This window comes from Hippoglossus hippoglossus, chromosome 10, assembly GCF_009819705.1.
Source record: "Hippoglossus hippoglossus isolate fHipHip1 chromosome 10, fHipHip1.pri, whole genome shotgun sequence".
NCBI classification, from domain to species: Eukaryota; Metazoa; Chordata; class Actinopteri; order Pleuronectiformes; family Pleuronectidae; genus Hippoglossus; species Hippoglossus hippoglossus.
Window position 1 is genome coordinate 3778331 of NC_047160.1, and position 23373 is coordinate 3801703.

At 39.2% G+C, this 23373-nt stretch overlaps 1 long non-coding RNA gene across 1 annotated transcript; it reads left to right on the forward strand.

The window, feature by feature from the left end:
• Positions 1-3807: 3807 nt before the first annotated feature.
• Positions 3808-21523, forward strand: LOC117769072. The gene is made up of 3 exons (XR_004615153.1): positions 3808-3929; positions 10520-10528; positions 21514-21523. It is a non-coding gene; the product is annotated as an uncharacterized LOC117769072 (long non-coding RNA).
• The last annotated feature ends 1850 nt before the right edge of the window (positions 21524-23373 follow it).

Sequence of the window (23373 nt, forward strand, 5' to 3'; positions counted from 1 at the left end):
TGTTTGTTGTCTTGTTCAAATGTCCATGATACCAAGTCAAACATTTCTGGGATAAGGGCAACATTTTCACTCAGTTAGAGACATTTTCAGTATTTTACCCAAGCTGCCCAAGACAAATTCTGCTTCTGGTCGCACCTCTCCATGATTAATGGACACAATCGTGCCGTCTGTAAAATTCATGGACACAGCTTAGAGCTGCTTTATTAGCACTCTCACTTTGTCCCCAAATTATTTAGTTTTATGGCATTGAGACAGCCTAATTAAGCATATTTTGTATTTATATTCCCTACATGACTACTTGTCAGCAGAGTAACGCCAGAAAAAGCTAGGAGGCATGCTAACATGACACTGCTTAAGTTTGAACAAGGTTTTGAGCCCACATCAACATAACCAACAAGCCTGGAACAACATATTCATTTGGCCCTTTTATCAGGCCATTTACAAGTTAAAGTTATTATAATATTTAACTTTGTAGAAAGCTATATTATTTGCTTGGTCATGCAGAACAACAACATTTTACTTGTCTTTGTACGCTGTAGGGTACTTCACATGCATCATGCGGTGTTTCATTTGGTTAAGAAAATGTTATTACTGATAACAGTACAAGAAATATCAATAACATTAAGACACATAAAGAGGCTAGCAGGCTCTATTTTTCTGTTGGCTCATCACTATATCCTCAGTTATTTGATTCAATATAAAAGGAAATTTAAATATCTTGTAACAGTCCGGTACAAAATAAGCACAGGGAAAGAACCCAAAAGCAGATGTTGAGGAAAAACAGTTCATAGCTTTAATCATATCATTATATCTATCTGCGGATTCCACAAACATCTGTCTGCATGTGGAGTGTATATCTCACAAACCACTCATCGTTTTGGCTTCTCACTCAGCATGTGTACTGTCAATGGCCCAGGGAAGTGCAGGGTCAAATTTGTTGTCATTTGGACATGCAATACTTTCAATATTAATACAAATTTAATTAATAGGGGTCTGGTGCTCTGTATCTGTCAGCAGGGGTGGGGCAGTGTGTCTTCAGTCTGCGCACCATGTTGAACATGTCTTCTTCTACGTCCTCGGATAAACTACATCAGTTGTTGGCGACCGGGTCAAACCTCCGTGTCCCCACCAGATCATTTTGGTAATCTAATCTTTTTTCTTTCACCTTTTCCGACTGACACAGACATTCATGGGTGTTGCGGGTGCACCGTCATTTCAACAACATTAATAGAATCACTTCCTGTTTGGTAATTTGTCTTCAAAGTAAAAGTACAATTTTCGTTTTGTTGCTGCACTGCTTTGCATCGAGCTGATTTAGAGAGCTTTTATTTTTAAAATGTGTTAACTTGGGTCTGAAGATTGCGTCGATAGATTTCTAAAATAGTATGTATAACTATATAATATCAATGTTTGAAAAAATAAAACAGCAGTTGAATAAATCATTGAAACTTATATTTAAACCACACATGTGAACAGTAATAATGCAAATACGCAAAATTATCATCTAAATGACATAATTTATATCGTACATCTGGCAACACTGTGTGCAGCAGAAAACTGGAGGGAAAACAGACAGGAAGTGATATAGAAATTAGCACTCAAAATAAAGCAGGAAGTCCATCCAAACGGGAAAGTGTACTGCAAATGGTCTTTATCTACCCACTCTTCAGGAATTAATAACACTTTTTACTTTTTACATACTAATCTAACTATATTAGCTGTGGTGATAGTTGGCCTGGACCTTATGTGATAGGTCCTTTGCCATTAGTGTCTATTCATGTGCATAGATGAACAAGAGGCACTTTGTTAAGCATTATTGGTAAATTGCAGTGTATTCATCATTATCGAGACACACTATGTACACATCTACCAGTTGGCTGCTTGGTTGATTAATCGATTGGCCAATTCTTAATTGTTCCAATGGCTCATTGAATAATTAATCTAGTCAGATGAGTGTTAGAACCACTGGGTTGGTTAATGAGCTTCAGGGTTGGTTGCTAAATCTGTTGAACTGCAGCCATTCTACAGGTATTATACTGTGAAGTATGGGACAAAATGTAAATGTCCCAGCTTCAGCACTATGACTGCTGTTTTTAAATAAACACAACTTGTTTCAGACAAATTCCCTACACTGTTCTGTCAAAATATCACGTAGGAGTTTCAGCTCTGTTTAGTTCGGACAATTTGTTTTCTTCCTTTGTCTTAAAGCACCCACCTCAATCAGCCTTTCATGTAAAAACAAGACCTGTTACTTGATTTCTGCTGTCTGTATCTATGTGGCATAACAATGTTTGCTGTTGAAGCCGTGACAAAATCCAATTGTAAAGCTGAAACATTACTTTTTCTGATACCTGTGGTTATTTGGAACAACACCATTAAGATCATTTTTGATTTTAATATGGTATTATTGTGCTATTAATTATTGACTACAAAATGCATTTTAGTATGGATACTTTCAGTGTCACTCTACTTTTTTTGTACTTTACTTTACATTATTTTTACAGAGTTGTTCATTAGCACATCACAGATATGAGGATAACGCACTTGCTCTTTACTCTACTCTACTTCACTCTACCTTGTCAGTTGAAATGGTTCTTTGACTTCTGAGGTTGCCGGTTTCTTTTCCGTCAGCTTGTCGAAGATAAAACGCGTGTGTAAAGCTGTATGTACTAGAAGGTTCAGACCGAAACTTAAATTTGCGACAGTGAATTACACATCTCACCTGTAGGGAGAGCCATAGTATAGCGAAAAAGGGAATCTTGCATTTTATCGCTTTAAAGGCCCCATATTGTACACTCTTCTGGGATTTAATTTGAGGTATTGGTACCCCTAAGATGATATGTCAGTGGTTTAAAGTCGGAAAAACTACTTCAATGTGTATTTCCATGTCCTCTCTTTTGCCTCTCTCTGGAGCTGCAGACAGAACAGGCTGTTTTCGCCAGCCTCCGCCTGCCTCATTAATTATTCATGAGCCACTCCTCTGATTGGCTGACTGCACCTCTGAGTCACACGTGACCAGGCCTATCACCTGAAGCCTGTTAGAGTATGCGGTAGAGCTCGCTGATTGGCTGACTGCACTTTGATTCACACTTGACCAGGCCTTTCACCGGAAGCCTGGTGAGGCATGGAAGGGAGAAGAGCTGAAAAGCCGGTAAACAGAAATGGCGACGTCTACCACTGTGAGTCACGCAAATAGACCCTACATGTTTGAGCCAGAGTCAGACCCTGTCACGGATACGTAGATGGGACAGTAAGTTTCCATGCCGTTATTTCACTAGTAATGTCACTTTTTCCTCTACAGTTGCAGCTGTGGTAATTGTGCCAAGATGCCAACTGAAAGAGAGAATGTGTGCTGCAGGGAGATAAACCTCTATTTAAAACATGCAAATAAACTGAAATAGAAATTGATTAAAAAGACCATTAGCATGCAGGTGTGTAAGATGTAGTTAAAGGCTGCAGTAAAGAGATGTTTTTAGGTTTTTTAAGACATTAATTGAAATAGCTTCTCTGATTGATAAGAAATGTTGTTTGAAATAGTTACTCATGTGTAGCCTTCATGATGTAAATTGAAATGCATATTGACAATAAATGTATATACTGGTTATTAGCAATGTTAAATTCATGAAATATAACATTTGAGGCACTTGTGTTTAGTAGAAAATTACTTTATTACAGGAATTACACAGTAACAGAGCAACTTGCACAAATCACAGACTGTGTTGTGTAAAAAAAGCTTTGACAGAGAGTTAAAAAATGTAATAATAACAACTGCACTGCAAAAATGTCTGTGAGGTCGAGACATTCAGTCAATAAAGTGCAATAACTGTGTCCCCCTCCCTTCCAGGTGTTACAGGCATCAGGCTACAGGAGCTTTGTCAGCTGGTGCTGGGGCCATCTTGGGAGAAAGGTGAGGGTGGTCATTCTCTTGTGTGACTACTTAGAATACGTGAGGAGTTCCCCGATGTTGGCGGCAGTTATGTTGGTTTCAGACCGTCCCTCGACTGAAACGACTGATATAGCCAACGATGACCTCTTCCATGGGTTGTCGCTCGTACTGAGAGGACATATGAACTTTTCAATGTTCACTGCTGAACCCCCCCCCCCCTTTCAAACATATTCCAGAATATGTAAATAGATGTGGTCTGTAGTAATTGATTTTCAAGTAATTGATTTCTGAACAATGAAATTCTTTATAAATGTGGTCACGTTTCTTAAATTTTGAATGTCCCCCGTAAAATATAGATTTAAAATCATTTCTAATTAAAATTACTAACTATCCAATACATTAAACATTTTTACATTAACATTAAGCATTCCAATGAACGGAAAAACAACATTCTTTGGGGCAAACCGTAGTATAACACTGTGAAACGCCTCCAAAGATGAAGTCTGGTAGTGCGAGCTCAATTTCTCCACATCCTTCTTGTTGAGCAGGGCCTTCTCTACCTTGTAGAGTGATTTTGAAGCAGATTTTTCCAGGGGGAAAAACACACAATTGTTTCCATGAGATGTCCAATTAGCACATGACAGTTTGCTAGATAGACTAGATAGTTTGATGCACAGTAGAGATCCATGAAACGATACAAATAGAACACAAATGTAGTTGGAGCATTGTGCAGCATTTACAGTTCACAACATGTTCCGAGTGAAGTTGCTCTGTGCTTAGTCTGCTAACACTTAGCAATACGCTAGCGCTAGTCTTACAAACGCCAGCAAAGTAGAAAGTTAAGATAGAACCACCGAGAAACAAAACTGTGACAGTACATAACGTTACATGTGTTGTTTCTATGGTTCACAACATGTTCAGAGTGGAGCAACTCTGTGCTTACTCTGCTAACACGCAAGCGTTAGCATTTAAAAACCGAAACAAGAGGGAGGTGCCGTTAGGAGGCGGTGTTCGGAGGCTGGACTGGTACTGGCTGGGTGGGGCTGAGAGAAGAGTGCAGGAGTAGCTGACACCATCCTACCCCCGAAGACTGTTTTCATACTTTAAGGGCACCTACTGACCCCATTCAAGTAGTTGAGGATAGTAAAAGCCCAGACAATGTATTTTACACAATATGGGCCCTTTACATCATCTTGCATCTGAATATATATTGTCTTACATTTGTCATATTCATTAAACTTGCATCTGTATTGTCTGATATTTTACAATTCACATGAAAATCCTACATTTGTGCCACTACAGGGACATTTGCAATGTTAAAGCAGCAAGAGGGCAGTCAACAATAGACATCAGTAATTACTAGTAAAAAAGCACAAAATTGTAAGGAAATGTAAAAAAAATAGGGAGGTGCCATCTTGTAGGCCATGTGATTGCACTTAGCAAATTGTATCATTCCTACCCACTTCTTATTCACCTTAGGTACATTTTCTACTTATACATATGCCAAATGTGTAAATAACAATATATGGAGATTAATCTGAACTCCTGGTGTGCCTACAAGGGTATCATTGCTCCAAATGATTGACTTTATGACTGTTTTTGTGAAGGCTGTGAATAAAAAAAGAACAAAGAAGAGAAAAGGCTGAATTTCTCCCTGAATGAACAGACAGCCTTTTCTCTTATAAATGTCCCATAACACAAGAAAGAGTCTTGTCTATGTGGAGTTTAGTCCCAGAGGGATGTGTTGGAGCGCAGCAAATCCGAGACCCATCTGTGACCGTGCATGAATGTAGCCCGTGGGGCACAAATGGACTGGAGCGGGGTCTTGAACTTGTGATCGGCCAGGTTGGCCACTTTTAGCCAGCATGGCCTGTAGCCCTATCTTATTTTCTGACTTGGTTTTTTTTACTGTCTTCTTACTGTCTGTCACTTCACTGTCTTTCTGATTTCGTCATATCTCCTCTCACACGTCCTCACTTAGCATGAACACATTCTTTTGGCACTATGCAGGTTTACAGTTCTGTGTCATCTAAACCTCGCCTCTTTTCCCATTTTATTTTCCCTGGTTACGCCCCTCTTTTAATATATTGTCATCCTGTCTATTACAAGGTTAAAGAGGTTTCAGCCATTTTTCCTATCAGTAGGAGTACTGTAGACCAAGTTAATTACTTAGCACAAACACCGCGGCAACAATGTTCCATGACCGTGATAAATCAATCTTTAAGAGAAACACCGTACCCTGAGCAGCAGAAGTGCTAAACAGAGGAAACTGGCCATGTGGTTGAATCGGGATTGGGCCCTATTGTCCTCCCACTGACCCCATCACTCCCAATTAGAAACACCAAGCTCAGCACAGCAGGGAGTGGGGGTGACAATTATTTCCCCCTCCAACAGGTATGAAGAAACACAGTGCATCCACATGATGGTTAAATACATTTTAAAAAATCACTTTACCTGAAATTGTGGCCTTCCATCCACACTATGCAAATTAGGAACGTATAGTAGAGGCTTTCTAGAGTGGATACACCTTTGTGTTTTAGAATGTAGGTAAAAATAGAGTTTGCCAAACAATGGTTGAAGTCTGTCCAGTCACAGCTGAGGGAAGTGTGACACTACAGAGAATAACCCCACATTTTCCAGTCCAGTTATTTCCAGGCAAATACTCCTTTAATGGCATTTTAGCTTATCATCTGTTTTAATTAGAAGTGTTTACTTGATGAACATCTACAGTTTCTTTACCTCTCTGCCTCTTCTTCTCCTCTCCCCCTGCCTCACTGCTCTTTCCACCTCAGCGAGCGCTCGCCCCTGTTTACCTTCATAAAAGATTAACGATTGTCCATGAGAGCCTCTGAAAAACCTGCAAATACTTCTCTTGTCTGACTCGTTTCATTTAACCCACATGAATGATTCATCAATGGAACGGTCAATGCTCATTGTGGTGTGCGAATTGAAAAATGATCTTCACTCTAAAAACGAAGTACACAATGAGTTAGAAAATAAAACTCATGTGTTCGAGTATCAGTTGTTTGAGTGGAGTGGATGGATGCAGGGTTCTTGCACCATTTTAAAGCCACATTTAATGCTTTATAAGACCTTGATAAATGTAATCTAATACCCAAAATGTCAAAAGAATTTATTTGATAGAGAAGACAATTTATTCAAACCTGTTAATGAGCTTAATAAGATATCAGCATAATAACATTAAAACAACACCATCAATGGGATTGAACATGAAATCCTGGAGTGCAAGACGAACACCTTACCAATGAGCTATGAATCTGCTCACAGTTGGAATGTGTGTGATAGTACATAAAACACCATGGGTTCTAATTAGAAGACGCTTTAGCATTCAGCCGTCCATGCATGCGGTGATACCAATGTCCTGCAGTCTCTGAGCCGGAGTGTGTCAGCTTCAGCTAGCGCTAGTAGCACCCCACTAGCACCTCCAGTAGACGAGGAGAGCGAGCCGCGAGGGAAAGCGAGCCGCGACAGCAGTGACACACCGCTCTCGCTGGCATTCAAGGGAAAGCTGACTAACATGACTTGTATGAATTATGTCAGTAGGTTTTCTATAAATAAGACGTACAACAAGCAGCTCAAAACGTTAATCTCCACAAATGGTTCAACTGCTACTGATTTCCACTGTGTTGTTATGGAATATATGAGATTAATATTCATCACAGATCTTAACGTTGACAATTATTGATGTAACATTAGTTTACAGGGACAATTACAACATTTTCTTCTACTAATTATCCACAAATACGACTATGTGCTGTTTGGTTAATTTAAACACCAGTATTTTCAAGGCAAAAAGGTTCAACATTGCCTCTATCTCAGTTACTACTAATTTACACAGTTGGGTTAAAGACATTGAGCATGTCTGATGAGGCTCTGAGATGAGCTGTGTGGGTTTTCTTTTGGAATGTTGCCTGTCTACCACGAGGCGTTACTACTGCTGCCCCGGTGTAACATGAAGCACAGCTACTGTGTCTCGGTCCCGTCCAATAAAGATATTTTTGTTATCTAAGCAATTTACCTCTTTTTTTTTTTTACATTTTGAAATCGAAATGGGGAATCAATAAAAAACAGAATTGATAAGCAGAATTGGATACAATTTAAACGATACTTTAAACTTTAAACGTTATTACTATTAAGCTGTTAAAATTACAAATACTTAACTGAAAAAGTAACTTGTATTAGTATTGTTTTAACCAAAACTTTAAAAAAGAAAAGTACAAAAACACCTTGACACAAACCAAAAAGCTGAGTTGAATTTTGGTTACATGAATACTACAGCATAGAAGAAATCAACACCCATAGGTGTTACGCGATTAGAAACATAAAACTTGCAGTGTCTCAGTGCTAAAGTTTTAAAGACGTTTTTATGGTAGGACACTGTGCGTGACAAATTTCCCATCAGCCTTAAATGCAACACCTGCAAATTTAATACTTTGCAGAAAATGTATGGTACATTTTTAACAATTTACATCCTTAATTTCATTGATTTTTATTTTAGATTCTTTAAGGAGCCGGCGGAACCCTGGGATGAATGTAAATGTGTTGTGGTGTTTATGAGTAAAGCCTTCACCTGGTGGACATAAATGCATCATCCCTGCAGCTTCCTTGGGGCGATAGGATGCTTTGCTTGTCATATGAAATGAGCTGTTTGTATATGTGTGTCTACCGGATTAAATATGCAGCAAGTGTCAAAAACCTCAGTATTTTATGGGGCATCTGGTGGGTGAGTGTTTGGGATGCAGACACCGGCGGTTTGTCTCATGCTGGGGATCTCTGTAGTGTGTTGAGCCCCTGCCTCTGCCTGCATTTCCTGTTTTCATCTCCACTATCTCTATCAAATCAAAACAAAATGGTGCGCCAGAAATCTTGAAAATCAGTATTCAATCCTTGCTATTTCTTTTCTACATGCAAAAAATCCCCCCAAAATCCTATTTATATTCATATTTTGGTGTATCGCAGGGAATGTTAGTCTCTATTACCAATTGGTGAATTTGGTGATGTCAAGTGATTCACACAATATCTCTGTGAGTGGGCACCAAGAGTAGTTGATAATATCTGTTAAATTGAAATGGGCGTATTCAAAAAAATTATTAAATCAAGACTTCATAACAATAAAATATATAGGACACAGAGGAATCAAAGACACACAAAATACAGACACATTTTATCATAATGTTAATTTTAAAACTTCAAGCCTGAACGAAAACAGTTCTAATACATCTGGTGATTGGACCACAAATGATTGATGACAATAGTTTTACAATATATACAATTACATGCTCATTGTGTTATAAAACTAAGCAACAATACTAATTCAGCCCAACAATAAATTGATTTGAACACTTGTTTAAATTTGCTGATGTTTGGTGAAAATGTTGGTTATTATTAGTACAGAAAGAAGTTAACGTTTAGGACTTCTTCACTTTGTTAGTGGTGTGGTATTTTGGGAAGCACACTTCCCCCCCCCCCCCTCAGTGATAGCAGGGGGAATTCTCCTTTTCCTCTTACCAGGGCTCCTTTCAGTCCTCAGTGGTTTCTTACCATTCCTCTCCATTTAACATGTTCCAATATGACCGTGCTCGGATGTGACCCTGTGAACTTGTTTGACTTGGCGAGAGGACTGGAGTGCATCAGAGAAACTTTTCTTTTTGCCCAGGCAACGAACTCTGGAGAATTAGATGTAATCGATTTCCTCTGATATGCATAGTTTAGTTTTAAGAAAAGTTTTTTGGGAGAATATCCTCTGGGGATACATGGCGTGTTTCTTTGATCCGGTTGAAAATTAGGTTGTCCCCCAGGGATCTAGTTGGTAGCAGTGATTCTCTGAGGTTGTTGTTGTTGTCCATGCGTAAGCAGCAGATGGTGTTCGTCAGTTGTTTAACTTCTGTTTGGCAGCTGAGAGAAGCTGTTATTCTGCTGCTGCTTTGATACATGAGGAATCAACACTGTCCAACTTACTTAACTCTTCCAAAGGTTTCATTCGGTGAGCCCTGCGGACTAGTGGTGGGAACTTTTAAGTGAGCCAGATTATTTGGCTCAGCTCAGCAATGAGAGCCGGCTCTATTGGCTCCCCACGGCTCTTCATTAAATCCTTTTTAACACACCAAAATGTAACAATATTACAACCTGTGATTGTTAAGTGTGAATGTATATGACTCACTCACTTATTCAATGTAATTATACTGAACCTTGTAATTTCTATAATATCATTGTTTTAAATTGTCTTTTATATACAGTGATATCATATTTGAATAGTGAAACATTGTTAAATAGTTTTAGGATGGATTGGCATTGAGAAGGACCAAGTGGTTCAGTTTGGACGGGCTGAATGTAGCCTTTCCAAATGAATCACACGAGTAAAATAATCACACAAACACACAAAAAATAGACAAAACAGTAGGATCAAATCACTTTCACTGTGAATTGTGATTGTATGTAGAGCAGATTGGCATTTCAAGGCAAGAAACCATTTAGTCAGGTCTAGCTGCCAGCATCCGTTGGCAGCAGATATCAGAACTGCCATTCTCAAATCGTTGAGCAATCGCCAAGGTTAACCATGTTAGTGAGAGAGATTGAAATGATAGTTTCTCTCCCGTTCAACTTTGGTAGTAGGTCAACAATGTTTTTTGGAAATGCACGCCAGATCTAACCCATTACCTTTTCCATTTGTACTTAAAAAAAGTACAAACTTGTAAAAAAGACATTGGCTCTGACGTGGGAATCAACTCTCAATGTTCCCGTAATTGAGCCAAATTGTTTGAGAGCGAAACATGACCGCTGAGGACTGAAACCTCTGGGGACTGCTGGTACTGCCGACTCTGCAGTTTGTCCTGCTGGGGCCACTAGGTCAGGTTTGCTGCTCCTGTGGCTAACGGTGCTCTCACGGTTAACTGTTGCTGAACTCCCTACACAACTTAGGCACTTTTGTGTTAGACTCTACTCTGTACGTTTCTGCATGATTTGGTATTGACATGTATTACAGAGTAATGTGTAGAGGGCTGAGTTTACAGGACTCCCTATCACTGGAACAGAAAGGCCACTTTATCACTCCAACTGACTGCTGGCCTAAATAACGTTAGTTATTACTGAGGGGAGCTTAAACTGTCTGATATCTTATCCTTAAAAGCTCAGATTTTAAAGACATTATTGTTTGTGTTTCCTACATAAAAAAACCAAACATTAAATATTATTGAACTTTATTTGTAGTAAACAGAAACTACTTATATTTTAAGTTTAATTTACAACATAACAACTTTCAAGTTTAATAAGCCTGTCTTGTTTGGTGTTTATTTCTATAATAACATTTTGCAAGTATATAAAATAAGTAGGAAAGTGGAAGTGAGGGAGAATCAGGATCAATTTACAGAAGAGAGAAAGTATAAAGAAAAGTGTCAGGAAATAAAAATCCGTGGTAGAAAGCGATGCTTCTAAATGCAGAGATTAACAAGGTCCATTTTGCCAGCAGCAGCCGGGCTGTGGGAGACAAACAGGGCTGAGGACCAGGTTTCCCTGTGTGATGAAGTGCTAAATAAAGAAAAGTACAGCAAAGTTGTGCAATGAGTTTTTTTCGGTTCGGAGGTTGTTGGGTTTTTTTCAACCAACTTTTTTATTTGCTTTAAATGTCAATCGCACAGCGCAGCAGGTGACAGCTGCTCCTCATGCATCACCTCACAGTCAGCCACTGCCATGATCGATGTTCTCTCACAGGCCTGAAGCTTGGCCTCCACAAATATTACCAGAAACTCTTACTCTCTGTTTAGAAAAAGGGACACAATTCACAGTTGGTACAGTCTTGCAGTGTTAACAGGATATATTTCAGTTTGACTTGAAATTAGCATTTTGCTGCAGTGCACACTTTTTTTCTTCTCATACACAAATCTACAGTATTTGCTCGGGTGCTGAGGTTTATAAAGTCAAATGAAATTTCAAATCTTTTCACAGCTCATTGAGTTCAAAAGAAACTGTAGAATCAATGTTCATCTAGTCGTGTCATCTTTCCCCAACCAGCTTATTAATCACAACTGATCATGTGATAATCACAAATTAATGAGCCCTGGCAAACTATGTGTGTGTGTGTGTACATATATTTTTGCACTTGATACTTTATCGGTTTATTTCCTCAAGTCATCCACTAATAATAAAATACTGAACCTGTGAAAACAGAGGCTCTGTTCAATAGTCTGTTCGTGTGTTTATACAGTATGTATGTGTGTGTGTGTGTGTGGAAATACAGCTGTAATTTCCGGGGATGGTGTCAGAAGGTTAATGATGCATGGAGTCATTAATCAAGGGACAATGAGGTGCTGTTGTAACAAGTCTTGACAGTTATGTATTGCATGCATGAATGTGCGTGTGAGTGTGCGTGTGTGCACTTCACTTGAGAGAACTGTACATTTAACTAACACATGCAGTAGGGTTCAAGTGTGTGCATTAATTTGAATCCTGCAAATAAATAATGAATGTATCTAACTAACAAGTGTGTGTGTACTCAAAGCCCAAATATGCCTAAGTCTTATTCCTTTGAGCTAAATTGCTGTTACCAATATGCACTTTTAAAAAACACCTGCCTGTTAAATTGAAAAACTGCAATCACCAGTTGTGTGAGGACATCCCTGAGACTTTTTAAACCCTTTATTGAGACAGTGAATAAAGATTCACGTCTTCAATAGGAAACAGTAAGCCTACCACTGAGTATACAAGGAATGATTAGAAAGTCAGGCAGCATTGAGAGACGGATTAACTTATTGCTTTTCAGTCTTTTCATGGGATTTGCTGACAAGACAAATCATTACCCTTTAACTCAGGGGTGGGGAACCTCAGGCCTCAGGGGTGTGAGACAGTTGGATCCAGTCTTTAAAACAAAGAAAGGCAACTTAGAACAACCAAAACATTTCATGTCAGTAATAATTGTTTTTTCTCTGTAAGTGAAAAACTTAATATAATAAAGTCAAGACTGTTCTCACAATGAGAGAGAGAGCAGGGGGAATATGACAGTTGTGTAACCACCATATTACAGCTCTGTCAGACTGGTTGTCATAATTAAAATAACAAGAGTAATATTAATAGAAGTTATGATGTTATAAATGTTAGCAGCAACAGTTATAATAATAATAATAATTATTTTTTGTGAGAGAGAGAGAGAGAGAGAGGTAGGTGACAAACATAAAGTTAGTGTCATGTAGTAAAATAAGAAATGAAACATTATGGTCAAATAGATCAAAATAAAAATATAGTGATTATTTAAAAGGAAAGTGACAAAAATATTGATTCAGCAATAAATTAAATAAAATAGAGGGGTAATCTTTAACCTTATCAGGGGCGGACTGGGTCAAAAATTCAGGCTGGGAATTTGAGTCCTTTCCAGGCCACCCTTTTCACGCAGAGCATCAGACCTCTAGTTTTGTAGACTAACCCTATTTATTGATGTATTGGTTACCAGACTAGTAAACAAGTAGGCGGCGCAGTAACTCACTGCCATCTTATTAATGACGTCATCTTTATCAAGTCGAATAAGAACCTTCTCCTGTTGCCACAATCAAAACAGTAAAGATATGATATTTCAAGGGCTTTTAATTTGAAATTCTACATCAGATTGTGAGAGTGAAGCTCTGAGGTGGTGATTTGTTATTTAGTTGCTTGAATTTATAATTTTTTTATTATAAAGTTTGATTAATTATCCACACAGTGATTATAAGATTTAGAACAAGATTATTTTTTTTAAGTCTCTTTTCTCTGAAATAGTTTCCCATGCATATTTATCGTTACAGAACGTTTGGTTCAATTGATTTTGTATATTTTAATTATTTGGTTAATTAATTAGTTACCTCAATAATTAATTCATATACTCACAGACTGAACAAATGTGACGTCGCATTTAGAGGAAGGTTGCTTTTATTTTTAAATCACTTTAACATGCTCGTAACTTAGAAACAATGTGCACTGAGAAATGAGTGGGGTCTAGTTTGACCGTGTGTCTCGGAGTGGAGGCTGGTTTGACCACAGTCCTGTACTGCTGCACAGTGCGAGTGTCACTTGACTGACCTCGTCCCTTCCTGGTAAACATGTCTCTTATTTTGCAGAATTTAGCTCCATCTGAGGCAAGAACTTTTCTCTTCTTAATTCTCTCCCTCTCTGCTCCAACTTTCCTTTTCTTCTGATCACGACCTTTCATTTCATCAGCGACTTGTTACAGTATTATCAGTGCAGTCCGCCACTGAACCACATTTTGTGAAGAAACCAATCTATTTTTAGCCAGCTTTAAAAGAAGAAACGGTTGTAGCAGACCTTAGGTTAAGTGGTAGAGAAGCCAGTATGTCTTCTTCACGTGCTCATAGTGATGAATCAGAATAATCTCTGAGTCTGGTGCCAAACAAGCATCTTTTACAAGATCACATTCTGACAGAAACAATGTTGCACAGGTGCATTCGTTGTAGTGAGTGAGCTGATAGCTAAGAACCTGAAAGCTCATCCATAGAGAGAAATGTAGATAGACATAGAAATGTCTGTGGAGCTGTTAGAATATTACAAATAAAAAGTGTAATTTATGTTCAAAGAACCGTCACAGAGTGGCTTGCTGACGGGGTGAGACTGTTTCTGTTCAGTTTCTGTAGAATTCCAGCTCTGGTAATGTAGAACTATTTATTCTAATGATTTCTAATCCCTCAACTCAGTGTGGACACACACCTCCAGTCACCTGTTTCAATATGTACACACAGCAAACTGCATCAGTCACCTTTCCTCTCAAGTCTGTACACATGTCAGTGAACAAAATGTCAAAGTAGTAATTCATCTCCATCATATCGGTGAGGTCCTCCCAACCATGTCAGAGCAGCCATACGTACATGACCATTACATATGGTTGTGACTAGTTATTATGACTGTTATATTATTGATTACTCATCACGTTTACCTGCAAAAATATCATTTTGATAATTATTATCCCCATACACACAAAATAATGCTTTCTAAAAACAATTGAAAGTAGAATGTCACTATCGTGCATACCTCCACCAAGGCCCATCAGTCCCAGTATGAAACCACAGTTAAATTCCGGAGATCCCGCTTTTTATTTGGATCTGCACCAAATAACAGATTATAGATTTAAACATTTTTTTTAAATGATGATCAATCAGTTATTTTTTGGGGAATCAATGAAAATGTTGAAAAACACCCAATCTCGCAATGTTAAAGAAAGTGATTAAAAAAAACAGTTTTCCTGAATCATACAGCATCTTTCCAGTTTCAGTCCGGTAGTTATTTAAATGTCTTTGCATCACACCAAATGCAAGTTTGACCGCAGGATCATATGTGTTTAACTGTACTGGTGCGAGCAATGCAAGTAAACACAACCTGCGAATATTCACCCCTTCTCCTCTGAAGAAGAGGAGAGGAGGACTACAAGCTGAAGTGACGACAATTGCCGCCTTGTACCTGTTGTGGAAACGTCAGAGAAGCCAGTGCCACAAGACCATGTGGAGGTGCAAACAGCTCAGGGAGTTTCACTGTTTTCCCCTGTCTGGATGATTTCCACTTCCAGTGCTACCTGAGGCTGATCAGTGGTGAGTTTGATGACTTGCTAGCATGTTGCCAGAACCTGTCCCCAATGAGCAAGTTCAAATATTTCAACTCAAGCGAGTGAAGGTAATGGCACGTATGTTTGCGTTGCCCGGTGCGAGTGATGCAAAATTCATGACTTTGCATTGACTTTGCATGTAATCTCATCATGAGAAAAATGTGGTCGTATTTGCTGTGAACACACCACAAGAGGTGGTTTACCATTTTCTTTTGTCAGGTAGGTATTGTAATTTAGTTGTTGATATGTTGACTATGTTAATGTTTAGTTTCCTGATGGATTTGTCTGTTTATTGTTTTGGCCTTTGTCAACCCTGAAGATGGAATATACATCAGCTATCAACTAGTAAAATAGATTTCTGTGACTACATAGGACTTACTACACTACTTTGGATGTGTAGCTCATGTTGTGTCTCTGCCACCTTGACACAGGACACAACATTGGCACCAACCATTTTTAGCCCTACTTCTTCTTAGCATACTCATTTCACTGTAGAGACCTCAGTGAGGTGTGGACATTCTGTGTCCCTTAAAAAGTAATGGTGAAACATATCAGGTCTCAGCTTTTGATGAATGAAAACCGGAAGGATCCCTTTTCCTGCCTACTCAAATGTTTGTTCGATGACTCCGTAATCCAATCTTTCATCTAGCGTTTCACATCCTGTTTTCAGCAAATGAATGCTGAGGCAAAGGCGTAATTTTACAGCGACGGTCCACCTTGGCTTCAGCCGTTATCATTTACCGTCCCTAGCAGTGGTTTTGTGAATGTGTCGCCGGTCAATGCCGGAAACGATTTTATGAGATGCCAGTCATTAGCTTTGTGAAGGCTCTGTGAAATGTACAGGATGCAGGAAGTGAGAATGCACTCGCAGGAGCTTGTGTCATTGTGTCCAGGCACATATGGCTCATTATTAATGCATGTATGTGTTTCCATGGAGAAGGGCCAGTATTTGTACAGTTTGTATTATGTTGCTTGTATGTTCTCTTTTGTGCCTGTATGAATACATCTTTTACTCTAATTATTATTTCCAAGTTTGTCATGGTGCATTGTGTGCGTGGAAGCTTATATATGCACACACACACGTTTGTATCACACACGTTTGTATCACACACTCTGCATACATGTGCTGATTTCTATCCAAGTCACTGTGCGAGTTCACTCGTCTGCGTGTCTGCCAGTGCATCATGTGACTGCCACTCTGTGCTGCCGATGAAGTCTTTCTGTACACGCAGGGTGAATAATTCCTACTTAGCTGGCTACATGCTGCGCCCACCAGGTCGTGAAAGTCACTTTGTGTCACGGTAATTGGCAGGGTGAGCCACCGCATGGTGATTAGGCAGCTCTGTGTCACCAAAGCCGTGTGAGTGTCTCAGAAAGGTCCAGAGGGCGGGGGGGGGGGGGAATGTTACACCAGTTGAATACATCTTGTTGCAGAACACGCTTAGTGCAGGTGCATTCATGCAATGTAGGAGCATTTACATACAGTGTACAGTTGGTGCAGCAGGACATTGCAGTCATTACACTTTTCTAAAGTAAATTCTAGTCTGGCATCCGCAAACAACACAGTACTGAAACCGCTCTCCTTAAAATTACAAATTATTTATTGATGTCTGCCTATGCTGGTGATTAATGCTCCTTGACCTCAGTGCCGCATTTGACACCAGTGATCATAATATTCTCATCAATAGACTAATTGACTAATTCATCCGGATATGCCGACTCAGTGTGTCAAGTCTTATCTCTCAGATAGAGAAGTTTCTACTGGAAATAGCATCTCATCCTTGGCTCCACTAAGGTGTGCCACAAGGTTCGATTCTTGGCCCGATCCTATTTTCGCTGTACATGCTCCCATTAGGAAACGTCATCAGCCATTTTAATGGGATATCCTATCATTCCTTTGCCGATTACACCCAAATCTACTTGTCCTTCAAGCCAGACAAAAGTCTGGCAGTCTTATTTTAACTAAAACAAACCGTAGGTCTCATATCGATGCAATCCTTGCATCCTTTTACTGGTTGCCAGTTAAACTCAGGATTGATTTTTAAGATTCTACTTACATTTTACAGCTCTTGACTCCCTATAATCCTAGTCGTTACCTGAGATCGGCCAGCCTGTCCCTGTTAGCTGTTCCTAGGTCAAAGCTGGCTACTCAGGGTTACCGAGCTTTCTCTGTCAGGGCCCAGAGGCTCTGGAACTTCTTGCCTGATGAGATTAGGATCGAAACTCACGGCTGATCTTTAAATCACTGCTCAAAACTTATTTTTACAGGGAAGCATTTCAAACATTTCATTACATTACATTTCATTTAGCTGACACTTTTATCCAAAGCGACTTACAATAAGTGCATTCAACCATGAGGGTACAAACCCAGAACAGCAAGAATCAAGCAAGTACAATGTTCTACAAGAACGCCAAACTACAAAGTGCTATATGTAAGTCCTAATAAAGTGCTACTTTTTTTTTATTTAATTTTTTTTAGATTTCATTTTTTATCCAAGCTATAGTCGGAAGAGATGTGGAACATGCAATTTGTAATTCTGGTACTACTATGTTGTTTTAACGCCTTTTCCCATTTATATCACTTTTATTTTTATAACCTGAACTGATTACATTTTGGTGGTCTAAGGTTACTGCCTTCAAATTTAATTGATAAAGTCACATTTGCAGCATTGGAATAAATACATCCATTTTAATATACCTGGCTTCCAATGGTTAATTTTTGGTTGTGGGGAGGTGCTTTATTTTTCCTTTATACACAAAGTAAAACACAATGTTAATTATGTGGTGTGGGTGTGTGTGTGAGTGAGTGAGACAGAGGAGTGCTCGCTCACTCAGCTGGTAGAGAGGAGCGCTCGCTCCGTGTGCGTCTAGCTGGACTTTGTGCACCGCGGCTCGGCCAGTGGACTCTGAGAATATGTGATCATGGATAACGATGTTACGCGTTAGTATCCCTGTGGACAGAGTGGCTGTGACAATGACAAGATTGTGTTGTGTGGCGCTGCTGGCAAAGCAGCAGTGAACTTTTTCATTCATCACGAATACAGATATTGACACATTTTACTCGGATGGTGCTCGTAAAAGTTCATTATCTGTACCGGATACTCGTTTCATCCAAGTATTCGGCTCAAACATACTTATTATGTAAACGTTGTTGGAGGGAAACAAACAGCACAATGGATGCTGGGTTGTTGCAGTGTGCTTTTCTGCATTTATGTGATAAAGAAAAGCACCAACAACCAAATAAACCGTTATTACTTTTGCTTATGTATAAAATACTGATAAAGCTTAGTTAAAGTCATGGATAATGAATTAATTTATGTATTTATAAATTATGACGATGAAAATGCTTCATACAATTTATCATTGAAGACTGAATGTCTATGTAGTACCTTGCATTCTATTGGGTCATGTCACAACAATTAGCAGAGATCTGAGAGCAGAAGATTTTAGCAAATTTGCATGTGAGCAGCAGCCATTTGAGCGAGAGGGCAAGGGTATGAGGGGAAGCTTAAAACAATCTGCACATGAAATGAATACATAATGCTCTCAAAATAAAACACCATACTCTTGAATAAGGAGATGAAGGAAACTCCGTAAAGTCATAGCTTTAGCCTTCTCTGTGAGTCATTGAATGCAAATGCTGAGGATGAGCGTTATAAGATTTGTGGAATATAGAAAGTACCACTTACATTATCAACTGCTGACTTTTTTATGCAGACAGAGTAACGGGGAGCTCTGCCACTAATTCGTATTGGGCTATAGGCTAGACTGTTGGTGTTCAGCACAACAAAATATACAAGACTTTGCAGCTCACCAGCAGCAGTAAAACACTGAGGGTTGATTTAGTGTGTTCCTGTGATTGCATGCACTACTTGGTGAAAAGATTATATTTGTGACCCCACACAGGTGATGTATAGAAGCTAGTGCAAGCTGTTGTAGATGGGTTAGTGTCTGTTACCATTGGTCAGAGAAACACACATACACACACACACACACACACACACAGTATTGCAGTTTTTCTCGATTGCTTAAGCACGATTTTTAAAACAGGGCCCGGTTTTTCAAAACACTACACGCAATTAGCACAACCACACACCCAATTAGCAGAACACCTCATATCCTTTGCAAAATGAAACACTCTTGTAAAAACTATACACTAATTCATAAAAAACATATTTTGTTACCATATGAAACACAAACGTTTCATATGACTTAATTCTGTTTGAACCAGTTACACACTGCTGTTGCTAACCTAAAACACTTTTAGCAATTTTACTTCTCAGTGATTAGAGTACTGTAAGTGAAGTACACAGAGAAAGTGCAAATATACAATAAATTCACCAAACACTACACAAGACCAATGCTGCAGACAGACTGATATAATTTATTTCTCTCCATATTCCCAATTCAGTCAAAATGTCAACATGGAGAATCACAACAAAACATGTCCCAGTTTTCATGCTACTACACTAGTGTGCATAACACTGTAAGCTCAGCAAATATCAGACAAACAGAAAATTCTGTTTGCAGGACAGGTTACAATGACAGATTTCACCGTATATCTGCTAAGATTTGGCTGAACTCCAGACTCCCTCAGCCTCAATCCGTGGTTCACGACATGGTCAACTAGTGTTGTGTGAATTTCATTTGATAAATTTGGTCCTCTTCTTCTTTGAGCACGTTCTCCTCCTGCTTCAGGTCTTCCTCTTCCTCTTCCTCTTCCTCTACCTCTACCTCCACCTCGGCCTCTGGCACGTCCTCCGCCTCTTCCTCTTCCTCCTTCTCCTCCTCCGTGGATTCCCCCTCTCACCCTCACTCTTCTTCTTCTTCTGACTCCTTCCATTTTGGTTGAAGACAGGTGAACTCACCTGCTGCATTTGTATAGTGCTTAAACCTGATTGGTGTGTCTACAATTTAGCAATCATGTGTTTGCGCACACTGATGGCTGTGTTGAACCAATTGGCTGACATTGTGCTTATAGTGGTGCAAATCTGGGCCGTTGTTTTGCTCCTTGAGTGTAAGGTTTTAATAATTGTGTAATACTTTTGATTTTAGTGTTTATGCAATCGAAAAATAACTGTAAGAGTGCTCGTCTGCGGCAGGAATCCTAACTTTAAGTAGGAAGATGCTACCGGCTAGTTAGAGACCAGTCAATGAACAAGACACACATTCAGAATCCTTCATATTTCGCTCAATCTCAATCTAGTCTCAGTCTAAAAGTTTTGTTTTGTTTTTTGCAAATGTAAATCAACAAAAACTGAAGGCAATATTTATTCACAACACTATTCAGATCCTTTGCTGTGGCACTCTAACTTGTGCTCATGTGCATCTTGTTTGTTTTAACCATCCTTGTGATGTTTCCCAGACTTCTGGACTGGACATAGACTAGTTTAGAAAGACACAACTGTGTATGTAAGGCCCCACAATCACACTGCTTGTCAGGACAAGACAAAAAATCCATGAACCCCAAGGAACTCTGGAATAAGAGTAAGCACAGTGGCCTTTGTTCGGCCATCTGGCCAAACTGATTTACCCTGCAATGAGGACTTTGGTTAGGTAGGTGTCCCAGAACCCAATGCTCACTCCATCACAGCCTCAGAAGGATGACCATCTCTGCAGCACTTCATTAACCAGGACTGTGTGGATGGAGGACACCTTGAGTAAATGGTACATGGTTTGCTTGGGGTTGGGGGTAACTAGCACTTACTTTCTTTTCCTGATCTCCTGCACTTTGCTTCTTTGAATTACTTTAAAGAACACTTTGAGCGTTCTTACAGCACTGGGGCTTTTGTGGTGTCCCTCACTTGTAAGTTGCTCCGGATCAAAGTGTTCCAAATGAGTGAATTTAAAAGGAAAATGTGCAGCTTGTATCAGTACTAACAATCATTTCAAGAACATTACGGCTAAAGAGAAATTAAATTAACCTCATAGAAAGTGTTACCTGGAAAAAAAACTACACAAATTTGCTCTGAATATGAAATGAAATCGTATTATTCTGAAGGGCTCAGGGTGACACTATCTGAATACAAATGAGCAAACTTTATTTGAAGAGATGCTTAATTAGCCAAAGGCCACAGTTGTAGCATATCAAGGAAGTGGCTTGTATCATTGTCTCTGCTCTTATTGAACATAGACTGAAGGTCTTGTTGTGGGTGGCAGACATTACCACTGCACATTTTGTCATTCTCTCTGTCACTCTGCCACAGGTTGTGTTTGGACAGGTTAATTGGTCAAGATTGATTTGTCACTCCCTAGTGCACACACACAGACACACTCCTGCACAGACATTAATACTGTGGATCCAAATGTCTGGAGCCGAGCTGATATTTGTTCCATTGATGTATATGGGTATTAATGGATGCACAACTCATCAAGAACAGATTAACTGTCCCATTTGTTGTTGTGCTTTGATTGCGATATTGGCAACCTCTTATTTCATGGAAGTCAATATCTGCTGACAGCTTCTCAATAAGTGGGTATCTCCTCATATAAACATACAGGTGTGTGTGTGTGTGTGTGTGTGTGTGTGTGTGTGTGTGTGTGTGTGTGTGTGTGTGTGTGTGTGTGTGTGTGTGTGTGTGTGTGTGTGTGTGTGTGTGTGTGCTTTTGTAAACATTTTTGTTCTCTGAATTGTGCAGACACAGTGCAGTCATTATTGAGAGAGGCAGGTATTATTATACTAATGCAGATCCTTCAAGAACAATGAGTGTTCTTTTTGTAAAAATTAATTCTGTCCACGCAGTTGTTGGGATCATGATTATCGGACTATTTTTGAAACAATTTAGGATGTCCTGTGTGCGGGTGCGTGTGCGTGTGCGTGCGTGCATGTGTGTGCTCTCGCCGGTCCCTGCTTGCTGTTAGGCACCACTTTGGTCTTGTGTGCGTTTCTTTGTCTTCAAAAACCAATCTGTTTTACAATAACTTTAGTAGAGAACTTTTCGCATCTTCTTGCCTCCAGCTCATTAATGTAGAGCTAGACAATCTGTGCTGGCCAAGCAAAGAGTTGGGAGCTTTCTATTTCTATTGTATTCTGCAGAGTGCAAGGAGAGGAACTGCTGGCTTTGCAGTGCCTGCTGCTGGCTGGGTGTGGCCTCAGGTTTCCTGCGTGTCCCACCGACTCAGTCAACTACCTGCAATTCATTTATGAATCAATTACCTGTTGCTGCTGCTGCTGCAGTATAGAAGGCCTCACTCGAACACCTCTTCTCAATCTTTGTATTCAGGATCACCTGCATGAACCCAGTTTACCTGCCGCACTCAGCCGGCCTCTCAGCCACACTAACCCCCGGGATTCAGTCAGGTTTGCTAGTGATCCGTTTGTTAAAATAAGCATTACTTCATTGCTTTGCACATTGGGAATATATATTTAAACACACTTGTGTCTCACTGTACCCTGCCTAAATAGTGTGATAATTCACTGTTACTAAATGACTAATGAGATCAGTCCTCAAGTTAAACAGATGCCAACTTCTCCACTCTCTATTTATACCACATCACAATTACAGTATGGGACTGCATGAGACAAGTCATACATTAATGATGAACATGAATTCAAAGACCTATAATGTAGTGTGCTTATGTTTTATTTATATATATGTGTGTGTATATATATATATATGTATATATATATACATATATATATATATAATTTCTCATGATTATAAATGAACATTTCAGTCAAACTGCGTTTCTCACACATTATCTACGTCTCGTCACTTTTTATCTGAATTTTATGTTTATGATGATTTGTCAGACAAAACCATTTAATAAAATAACTAATTTCTCTACTTAATAAATGTCTATTTCATTTTTTATTTAATTCATCTGTTTATTTTCAGTTTTTAGCTATATGATCTTTTCCAGTTCACCTTGTTGAATGTTATTTGTGGATGTC